General features: G+C 40.6%; 1 long non-coding RNA gene across 1 annotated transcript in view; it reads left to right on the forward strand.

Moving 5' to 3' along the window:
• The first annotated feature begins 5,385 nt into the window (after positions 1-5,385).
• Positions 5,386-11,919, forward strand: part of LOC308065277 — a 29,805-nt gene continuing 23,271 nt past the window's right edge. The window contains exon 1 of the long non-coding RNA XR_013928726.1: positions 5,386-11,541. This is a non-coding gene — a long non-coding RNA (uncharacterized lncRNA). The remainder of the gene's footprint in view (positions 11,542-11,919) is intronic.

An 11,919-nucleotide genomic window follows, 5' to 3' on the forward strand; every position in this document is an offset into this window, starting at 1 on the left:
AAAAGGAAAATAGTCAGTTACTGGATGGTTGGAAGCCACCAAAGTGCTGTGAGAGTGAAACTCCAAAGGTAATTGTAGGATGTCTCAGTGCACAGTTTTTATCACTGTTTTGCAGAAATCCATCCAGAATGGAAAGAGCAAAAAAGGGTCAATAGAAAGATCAAAGACAAGGAGGATCTCTGTGGCAAGCGGAGATTAAAAGAATTTAGCTGGCATAATTTGACAAAATAAAATTGAATAAATGCATATTGGGAGCAGTTTTGGGAAGGAAGAAAAGAAGTAAAGGTCAGCACAACAATACCTGGGTATAAAGATTTCAGGAATAAACTTGGGCTCAAGAGGAGAACAAAAAAGTTGGACCAGAAGAATAATGAGATCACAGTATCACATTTGAGAGTAAAAATACCTATTCTGTTTCAAGATGTGTTTTGAAGAAGTTAATGAAACACAACTACCTAATATGCTTGTTGTCAGATTGGAGATGCAACTCAGTAACCTAGGTGGCTTTTCTTCAGATCCTCTATCTGTACACCTATAAGGCTTTAACGGGGTGGCCCTGTCCAAGTGCCCTGAGCAAACAGAAAGACAGCTGGCCTCTTTCTTATTTCCTAAACTGGACTTGTAGGTTTGTTTAGGTCTTAGTAAAATGTATTTCCTTCCCTGCATTGCCTCATTTATACCCATGGCTTTTTATCTTCACATTTAGAATGGCAGCTTTTCTGCTGGCTTTCTTACCACTCAGGCTGATTATTGTTTGCTTTAGAAATTCAAAGAGGCATGGTGCACTGCAAGCTTCCACTGCCCAGAGTCCCTGGAGAGCTTGAGGTTTACAGATAAATTGGTGCTACCCATTACTAAATACAACCTCGTTGCATGCTTACCTGCCTGGCAGCTGAAGAGCACATCCTGCTGCTAGCAGGCGTCTTTGAGCTCCAAAGAGCCCTTTGATAACTATGCCAACAAAAAGCCACTACCGCTTCATTCTTACTTCGCTATTTTGATCACCAAATATGTGGCTGGAGGCAGGCAGCCCAGGATCAGGCCGTTTCCTGTCCACTTGGGAGAAAACAGTCAGGGCTTCATTTACTCCGCTACACCTGAGCCTTAGATTCAAAGAGTCTATTCAGTTCAAGATAAAAGCTTTTCCAAGCTGTAAGAACAAGCATCGTTCTTTTAATAAGTGTATAAGATGGTTACCAGTAACAGTGTTTGGTGAAATTTGAGTGGGTAGACTTGTTGATTAAGCATTTTAAAACTAGTCTGTTCCTATACAGTACTCTACAATGTTATACTTCACAGTATTTGTTTTCATAAGTTTGCACAGAGGCCAAAGCTGCAATACAGTTATGAAGAATATTCAATAAAAGTTGAGTGTCCTTGAGAGCTAGGTTCTGCCACACAGATGTGACCTGCATTGAGGGACTGTGCTGCATCACACTCCAAGGTTAAATTAAAGTTGGCCTTCCACCTCACTATTGCCAGTTAAGGTGATTCTATCATAGGGATTTTATTGTATGCCTCATGATATTTCATATTTTTCTTAATCCCTGGCTCCTGAAGTCATACAATTCACTGGGGCTTAGTGTTTTCATTAGGGTTTCTAGTCCTTACAGGGTAGAAGGTAGCATGAAGACTGCAAGCCTGGGAATACCCTCACAGTTGGATGAATGAGAAGTAGCCTCATTTTGTACTTATTTGTTATTTACATCCCACAAATTTCAAGACTAGCTGATGAGTCTGGATCCCTGATTGAAGATATTGGAAATTCTATCATCTTTTGCTGATTGCGGTAATCTGTAATAATTCACAATATGGCAAACTCTCCTGTAGTTTATCACAACTCTTGCAGTTATGTTTTACACAAACCTCTATATGTGTATGCAGTTTTGGATATATAGATGTATAAAATATAAGACAATAGAACTTAAGTATCTGTGGGCTTATATGGACTAGACATACACAAAGAAAGAGAGAAAGAGAGTGTCTCAGAAAAATAAGGACTGTTTTCCAGTGACACTAACCATGATCTGAGCTTCCTTCTTCACGATCACAGAGCAGCTACAGAGTATGTGTCTGCAGAAGTCTGAGGGAATTAATATGAAAAATCTCCAGGGACTGAAAACTAGTGTCTTCACTGATCTACCTTTGTAGTAGAATATAACCTGGGGGGTGGGGTGGGGGAATGGGATGGTGAATCAGTTGAGAGATGACTTCCAAAAAGTGCAGGATGGACCACTTTATCACAACTCAGTTACATCTTCAGTTTAATTGACCAAATAAGGACAAAGTACTGTGATATTGTTAAAAATCCTCTGCCTATGATGCCAGCAGGAACAGTCTACTAATGTGTTTATTACAGAAACCCCCATGATGGCCCCCCCCGAAAAATTTCCCGCTTCAGGGAAATGCTGGAAAGATCAAGGACTATGGCTACGTCATGTTGGCCACAGTCAGCTGCCAACTCTATCAGTTTTTGCCACTGACAATACTTTCAGCCACTGGCGTATCAGTTGTACACTCCAGTCAGACATTACACTCATGACATCTCCTTCCTGCCAGGGTTATTTAATCCAGTCTAGTCCTATTGCATTTGTCCCACTTACTGCTCTCTTCCCCTTCTAGGTCATGTTACCTATGCATTGCAGCTTTCTGTTGCATCTAACTCTTCCTTCTTTGGTCAGGAACTTGCTCAGGCACTCCAGCTAATTTTTCCTCATATTTGCCTGCTGTGACAAAGATATTTCACTCATAAAGTACACACTAGCTGTCAGTTGTATCCAGCACTCTATTCCTCTCTGGAGGACATGTCACCCATGATAGCTAAGCCAGCTGTCATTCATGCACAGCACTTCCAACCTTATATCTAGGGCATGTCATTCATACACTTCAGCCATCCCTTACACCAGATGTCCTTTAAATCTAGCACACCATTCTTCTATCTTCTACGTGTTTGTGTTCATTACAGCTGTCCCTTTTCCCTATCACTTTCCTCTCCTGTTTAGTAAATGTCAGTCAATCGTTCACTCCATCTGTCTTCTTCACTAAGTAATCCCTTTTCTGTCTACATACTAGCTCCCTGAAAAACTGTTTTACTCAAATGTTATGGGTGCCTGCTGTACCTAGCACTTTGAGGTAGATGTGCAAGAGTGATTTAGAGGCCTTAATGAGTCTTCAAACATGTAGTTTCATACTTGGTCATTATTAGCACTTAAAATTCCCTCAATTCAACAGGTGTCTATGAAAAAGCTTTCTCCAGTGAAGCCCTTTAGGTACCCAAGCTTTGATAGGTGTGTATGAGCAAAACGTCTCTTGCCTAGGCAGTGCTGAATTTTTTGAAGCTCTAATTCATGCTTAGGTTCACAAGAGATTCACAAATCAGCTCCTCCACCTATTTTACTTGACAGATCCATCACAATAACCATTTTCAGAGCATGCCTATCTGACAAAAGGCAACGAGATTCTCCTTCCCCTTCCGTGAGGGACTGGAAAGTATAGATTTAAATCAGGCATACATTTAAATTCTTCTTCCTCCTTTACCTTCTTCGAGCTGTGATTTAACATGGGATCTTTCCTGCAGTGGAGAGGTACCCTAACCAAGGGATGATACCAACTTTTAAAATATTCTCTTATTTAATCGTTAATAGAACAGCAATCACAAGTGATAGGGTAAGATGTGAGCTTCTGACTTGCAGATAGCCTGTTGGTTATAACTTTCATGATGAATGTAACCTCAGATGAAATAAGTTTTGAGAACAGGTCTTTTGACTGTATGCATGCCCCCATCATCAAGTGACATCAGTGTGTTGGGTTGACTTTGGCTGGATGGCAGGTGCCCACCAAGCCACTCTATCACTCCCCTTCTCAGTAGAATGGGGGGGTTGGGGGATGGGGGTGGAGAAAATCAGATAAAAAAACACTTGTGTGCCAAGATAAAGGCAGTTTAATGAAGCAACAGCAAATGTCACGCACATGGAAGCAAAGGAAAACAGAAGATGTTATTCTCTGCTTCCTATCGGTAGGAGATATTCGGCCAGTTCCCAGGAAGCAGGGCTTCAGTATGCATAGCAGTTGCTACGTAAGGCAAATGTAAATAATGAATGCCACCCCACCCCCCCACCCCCCCGTCTTCCTCCTTTCTCTTAGCTTTTATATCTGAGCAGATGTCATATGCTATGGAATATCCCTTTGGTCACTTTGGTTCAGCTGTCCTGGCTACATCCTCTCACAAGATCTTGCCCACCTCAGCCTACTGATGAGTGGGGAGGATGCTCAGCAGTATTCAAAACACTGGTGTGTTATCAGCACCTTTCTAGGTACCAGCACAAGCAAAGCACTACAAGGGGTGCTATGGGGCTTAAGCAGTCCAAATACAACTAGGCTTGGTCCTTGTGTTTTGTTTACCTTTTTGTGAAAAAGAACTTACATGATTTAAGTACTTCACTGCAGGACACAGTTCACAGCTGAGAAAGTTTTGAACAGACATCTTATAAAAGGGAAAAATCCCTTCAGCTCCACTACTCTCATCAATGTTTCCTATCATTCAGCTTCTGGTTCAGTTTTCTTTCATGGGCATATAGCGTTACATGGGTTGAGGAATAAGGAAAGGTAACTGCCTAGCAGTTTGCTTGAAAATTAGAAGTCACAGTGTTAAGCCCTTCTTGAGATTTCAGCCTTTCACCTGTGGTGTGAAATCCATAGCACCAGGGAGGGTGGAAATAAAGAACCATGTTTTGGTACACCAGAATTTCAAGAAACTTCTGCTTCCATGCTGATGGTCCATTGAATCCTTAGCTGTATGTTTCTTTGTCCACAACTCATCATTTCAGCTGTGACTGTGGTTCAGGTCTTCTGTTCACCAAACTGGAACTCCATTTCGGTACTTTACATGATATCATCCTGATCTCCAAGGCCCTTGGCCAAACCCCCGTTTCTAAAGTCTTGTTTTCTCTAAGTTTTTCAAATGTTTCACTCCTTTCTTCAAGTTTTTCTAACTTCTTTAAAGGTTCTTTAGTATATATATATATATATATATATATATATATATATACACACACCTTCTTTGTTTGAGTACTGGGAGAAGCTGCAGGGTTTTGACTAGGGGCTGCAGTGACCTCTGTGGGAGTAGGCCACAGACTGCCATAGCTGGGTCCAGCTGCCCTGAGACAAGTGTAAACACTCCATCATGTGCCAAAAGTTCAGCTAGTCACAGGAGCACATGGTGCCTCTGCTAAAAAACTTTAAAAAATACCATCTGCTGCTGTGGAGAAGAAATGGAGGAGACACATGGAAGGAGACGTTGCTGGAGACACAGCTCAAGATGCACTCTGGACGGAGGAGCTCAGTGCCGGAGGAGGTCACCCCTGTGGGCCTCAGTCCAGAGGCAGGAAACCCCTGAGGGGTTGCAGTTATGGGTGGCCTACACTAGGGCAGGGACAGCCCTGAGGGACTGCAGCCCTGAGCAACCCATGCTGGAGCAGAGCAATGACAGTAAGAAGCAGCCATCACACAGTGCCCTCAACCTCCTCTGCCCCTCAACACCTCACCAAAGGAACTGGGACAGATAGATGAAAAATAGCCCATGGAGAAAATAAGGGGAATTGAAGCTGGGGAGGGAGGTGAAGGGGTGTTTGAAGTTGAGCCTGCTGAAATGGAGGCAAAGATGTTTAGTTAAGTGTTTGCTTGTGCTGTCTTTTTTCTCAATATCCAATTCAATAATGCAAAGTTTGTGTTTCTTGAAAATAAATTAAATTAAATTAAAATTTCCAGTCAAGACTGTTTTGCCTATGACAAAGGGTAATGACATATTTCTGTGGCAAAGACAAGTCCACAGTAAAAAAAGAGAATGAAGGTCAGTCTTTCCCATTTTTAAAGGGAAGTATCTTTCTACATGAAATGTGTGGTCCGTTTGTAAGAAGTTACCAAATCATTTAGTAGAGCCAAGATCTGGGTTCATCTGGGCCACCTATGCTGTTAGATACTAATAAACCTGCATCACTGGGAAGGGATCTTGTGAAATTCTCTGATAAACGCAGATGCCTATGTTCTTCCTGAAATGAAATGTTCCCTTGATTGCTTCATGAACCTGAATCTTTCTCAGTGTCATCTACTGATATCTATGGAAGTGTAACTCATATGAAGGTTATATGCTTTCATGTTGCTGAAACTACTTTTGGAGATTTGAGTCTAGACTACTAGTTCTCAGCTCTGAATTTTCCAAGATGAAATTTCCTGCTACACAGGAAGCCAGTGCCTGTCCTAATAAGGCTTTATTTTGACATCTGAAGCAGTGAAAAGTCTTTACATTTGCTTACTGCTTGTAGTTGAATGTGTCTTTTCATGAATAAAACTCCACTTATAACACAGCACAAAAATTTATCCTACAAAAATTGCTCCAAGACTTTCCAGTTGAAAGCACTTGCCGTGTAATCAGGTTCCAAAAATTCTTCAGTGAGCACCTAAGAACTGGGTGGTGTCATACCTCTTAACATCCTCATAAATGGATAACATCAGAATTATTTCACTGAATGTGTTTATAGAGAATAAGGTCGTCTACACCTGGGGCGGGCTTTCAGAGGTGCTGACAACACTACTGAAGCTGATTGCCTTAAAAGAAAATACACATGGTTTTAGTTTATGTCTGCCTGTAACTGACTAAATATATTTACAGGCTCAGTCTTGCAACCTGCTGCGTGCATAGAATTGTATCCATGTGTGGACTATGGCAAAGCAGAGAAAACAGATGATCTTCCTTATATAGACTTTTCCCAAACATGCATTAAGCAATTAGAGATGAAAAACCATTGCCCCCCTGTTTGTCTTTTCCTCACGCTGAAGGTCATTGTGCTGTCTGCTGTTGATATGCAGAGGTTATGATCTTTGGCTCGCCATCCCTTGCAGGGAGGAACGTGCGTGTCTCACAGTGTTTTTTCCACTATTCCTTCACGTATTCCATTTGTCACCACCAGAGATGACTACCTTCCTGGAGCACACTCCTTGTTGACTGAAAGCAGAAGCGAGCTCCTCTTATGTCAGGAGCTGCTAAGATAGTCCTTGTCAACAAATCAAAAGGCTTGGTCAGTGTCCCAGAGTTTCAGCCTTGGTTCAGCAAGGGCTTTTTTTCTAAGGAGATAGCCTTTTCTTGGCTACAAAGTTTCTCTACCTGGCATATCTACCAAAGTAAGTAATTGGCCATATGCCAACTTTTGGGGTGAGCTTGAGCCTGTTGAAAAGGGCTGTTTCCTCAACCATATTGTACCAAGCACAACAAGGCCTCTGTCCTGACGGTGACTAGATAAACTGAAAGGATAAAAATAACGAAAAGCTCTGTTAATACTAATAAAAATATGCAGACTCTAATTGTAGGGCCAGCACTTGACCCTGCAAGTTGCAGTTCACTGACTTGTCCACCTTTGATAATGGATAATGGTCTGTCTTAATTTTTTTTTTTTTTTCTTCCTAACAACTATTAGAAAAAATTAAGTAAGATGCATATGGAAGTTTTGAAATGGTGCACTTGAATATTTTAAGGAACTATCCAAAGGACTTTTTGAACTTTTGCAGATAATGTTAATCAAGCTAGGGATTCAGAGACTAAAAATAACCCTATACGGCAGGAAGGAAGAACTGGGAAAATTCTGGCCAATCAATTTTACATAGATTCTAGGCATAATATTCAGCCGTACAAGGGAATCAATATGTGAATATTTAGGGAGATTCCAATTAATAATTAAAAGTAAGCTTATTAAAAATAGTTGATGCTTTAAAAAAATCTAATCACTTTCTACATTGTAATTACTGACCCAGATCTAACCATTTATCCATACGGGTGGAGTCTTACGTCCATATGGAATGGTGCTGGAATCTAAGGGGGTCTGCATGAACAAAGGGTTCAATCAACATGGAGCAAACAGTGGGAATGAAGCCTGCATAGATAGGGTGGGGTACCATGGATAATGGACTGAAATAAGACATTACACAAAGTGCTACCTAATACAGATTTACTGACTTGGAGATAAATACTCATTAAAAGTGATAGATTTCAAATAGGTTGACAAAAGGGAGAAGAAAGTAATTACTAGGGTAAGGCTTCTCAGGGGAGAGCATTATCTAGGAGTGCCAGGCAGCATCACTGTGGTCACTACTGGAATCCATCTTATTTCTAATGACAACATTGTTATCTCAGCCACGGACAGTACAGAAGATTCACTAATTGTGCTTGGGCACCAAAGGCAAATTTTAAAAGGGATTAAAGAGAGTGGTCTTGTCAATTATGCAGACATAACAGATCTCTTCAAAGTTAAAGGTGACATGCCAACAAATCCTTCTCCCTTGACACCACTGTTGCAGTACCAAAGTACTTATAAACACATTTCTACCAAGAGGATTTTCCAAGTATTGACTCTGGTTTCTGTGGGCAGACAAATTATTGATGCTGGCTAACAGTTCCCTTGAACCTCTATTTCAATCTGAAATCCAGGAAACCCATGAGCAGTATTTTTAAAAATACAGGGAAGACTGTCCTTTTGGACCTAACACTGGCGATATGCTCTGACCCTGCTTGCAACCTGGTATCTGTCAAATTCTCAAGGAGATGGCTAAGTACTGGAATACAGATATATTGCTGCACTACAACATCTATTGAAAAGCAAGTTATTGGCTCTTGGCAGTAAAAGACAAGTATGAAGGAAGTATCGGGTTTCTGAAGCACTTGGATGTAAAAAAAAAAACAGGTAAGCACCTGAAGTGCAATTTATGAAGAATTTAGGCATTTACACCCAAAGTGAGAACTGTTCAAAATTGTTTCTTCTGAAAATGATTAGATAGTTAGGTGCTAGTTAGAAAATTCATGTTTCTACCTTAAGTATTATAATTGCCCATGTGCTGAACTGTGGCCAGCTTGAGTAGGCTGAATATGTTGGTCCATAATGCTGATCTAAAATTCAAAATTAATAAATAAATAATAAATCAGAATCCACTAAACTCTGTGTTAGCCCAGTTCAGAGAAGTCCTTGAAAATATTTGAGCATTACAAAATGCAAAGTGACCATAGACATTTCCTATGATAATTATGAACAGTGCAGAGGAGGTGAGATCAGAGGAGCATTAAATGATGTTTTAGGCACAAGGAAGATTAGATAAAAGTCTAATAGCTGTGCTACCATCTGCAGTCCTGCTCTGACAAGAAATTGCTGTAGAAGTTTGCTACCCAATGGAAAATGGTGCTTTGGGGCAGGAGGAGAACTTCAGGCTGTGGCTGCCTGAACATGGGCTCTGGAGTCAGTGCCTAAGCTGAGAGGGTGGTAGCACTCCAGATGTTTCCTATTAGCTGGCTTAGGTTTGGTCCCTTGCTGGTTTTTTGGTCCTCCTCTTCCTCAGTAGTCCTGTGGTTGTGGATATTATTTTTAGTTGAATTCAGGCACCATATGTGGACTTAGGAAATCACTTCATAAAGTATAGGTACGGGGCAGGTGCACAATGCCATGCCCAGGGGAAGGAGAGTGTGATAGAACATCACTGCTGCTGCAGCTGAAATAACAACAAAGTCATAATTGACACTGACAGTTCTCACTGAAGTTTAAAACACTTTGAATTTGTGATTCAAGCTAGTTAAACTCATAGGTGAATAGTTAGTACGGCTTACATAAGTAATGATAACTTGTTATGCTTCAAGAATGGATTTGTGTTTGACTTTCTTATCCACTTTTCAGTCCCTTTGTGCAGCTTGGGTAGGTACTGCTTAAGTCTTCAAAGTGTCAGCTGTGAAGACAAAGAAGGTATTTATGTAGAAGCTATGGGCCATAGGAGTACTTGGGCCCTGTCAGGCTCCATAACTCCATGTCTACGTGCTATCCAGCTGTATGAAGAGCTTGATCAACAAAGCTCCACATACCTCATTCAGTGCATGTGCAGGAAGACACTTCTAAAGGTAGACAAATGTACAGGATGCTGAAAGAACATATAGAGGGGTCCTGTGGCGATCGTTCAGTAATGTTTTCATGCCTGGAAAGTACCCAAATGCCATTGCAGATGTCACTCTTGGGCAAATGTCTGTTTAGCACTGAGTTAAATCCTCACAGGAGACTGATGTTCCACATTGCAACTATTAGTCTTTTAAGTACTCTGTTATATATACTGAAATACTAGGCTCCAAGTTAAGGATTCAGAGCTCTAACGCTGACTGGTGCTGAAATCACTTTAGATAACGTGCTTGGTAGAAAGCTTTTGTAATTTAAAAAATAAATGGAAAGTGAATTGCCAAGATGTAAGTTCTTCTAAGTTCTTCCTGCATCCATGAAGAAATTTGTGGGTGATAACCTCAGCGGCTTGAGCCTGCAGTGTTAAACCTTAGCAAGCAATGTGAGAATTCAACTTGGAGTTAGGTATGTACAGTGGCAGGTAGTGTCAGTGTCCTTTTGTGAATCTAGGTCTGAGTCCCTGAAAGAGTGTTGGCTTAAGTCAAAACACATCTTGAGTTATTTTTATTGGCAAGTCTAGCTCCAAACATGAACATTTTTAGCAATCTATTTGCCATGCAATGCAGAGGGTTTAGCTGTTTAACTCACAGCTGCAATTTCCATCAAGCAAAAAGCCGTTTCTATATCAAAGCAGGAGGGACTGTATCTACTTGCAATCAGTGTTAAGATTATATCTAGGACACCAAAAAGTGACAAGAGTCATGTTTAAAGTAGCATAAGTGTCCAGCTTCTTTATGAAGCGAATACCTTTTCAATTCTAGTGAGCACTTCTTGTGATAATTAGCATGAAGCAATGAGTGGGGCATGAACTGGGGAGCTGGAACAGACATGATAGCAAACAGGAACAAATGGTTGAAATCTGTGCCAGAAGTTAGCACAACACAGAAAATGTAGGGCCAATATGTCTGAAGAAAAGTTTCATTTGAGGGGAGAGTGAATATATTCATCAATCAAAGGAGACTAAAAAAAAAAAAAAAAAAAAAAAGAGTAGATGACAGCTATCTGAAAAGTAGTAAATCTAAGAAGAAACAAGGGTAACAAATATGCATAACAAGCATTGCAAGAATTAATAAATAGGTTGGTTGAAAATGGATTTGTGTCTTGCAGTTGATTGATAATTCTTAACTGAATTATGCTGAGATTGCAGTACAGGCTTATGCCTTATACCATAGAGAATCCACAGGGAGGAGCTGCCATTAAAAAAAATAAGCATTGAAAAAACTTCATTTATGGGTTTTGTCTTCTTGAATGCTAGGAAATCTGACTGAGAGAGAAACCACCAATGCAGACTAGATTCTCTGGTGTCTAATAAAACTGTGCTCTCTTACTTTAAAGTTCTTTTCTCTGTGAAGATAGCGTTGGCAACTCTCCATCTTTTCTACCCAATTACTTGTTTTCATCAATCATATAGAAATCACATACTTTTCTCATGATTCTACTCCTTTCTCAAATGTCATTGAAACTGAAATTGCCAGCAGATTAGAGAATTACTGGAGAGGAGCAGACAGACAAAGGAGTGCAGACATGTGGAACCTGATGGGATAACATCCATTCCTCAGAAATCCTGGTAAAAAAAATACTAGGCTCAAATTACCATAATCTATGGACAGATTTACCTGTTTGTATCTTTCTGGAAACTGCTTAAGGATTAGGAGGAGTATCACATATATACACTATCTAGGTTTTTCCACTCTCTGTGGTCTTTCAGATAAATATTAGCCTGAGAAATGGAGTGTTAGCTGTACTGAAATTCAAACCTATTTAAATTTTTTTAAATGGTTGAGAAGTGTATTGGGTTGGCATGGCAAGGTTTTGATAGCAAGGAGTGCTACAGGGCCGGCTTCTGTGAGAAGCTGCTAGAAGCTTCCCACATGTCCCACGGAGCCAACGCCAGCCGGCTCTGAGATGAAATGGCTGCTGGCCAAGGTTGAGCCCATCAGCAATG

The sequence above is a fragment of the Falco punctatus genome (assembly GCF_963210335.1).
Source record: "Falco punctatus genome assembly, chromosome: 6".
In the NCBI taxonomy this organism is placed as follows: Eukaryota; Metazoa; Chordata; class Aves; order Falconiformes; family Falconidae; genus Falco; species Falco punctatus.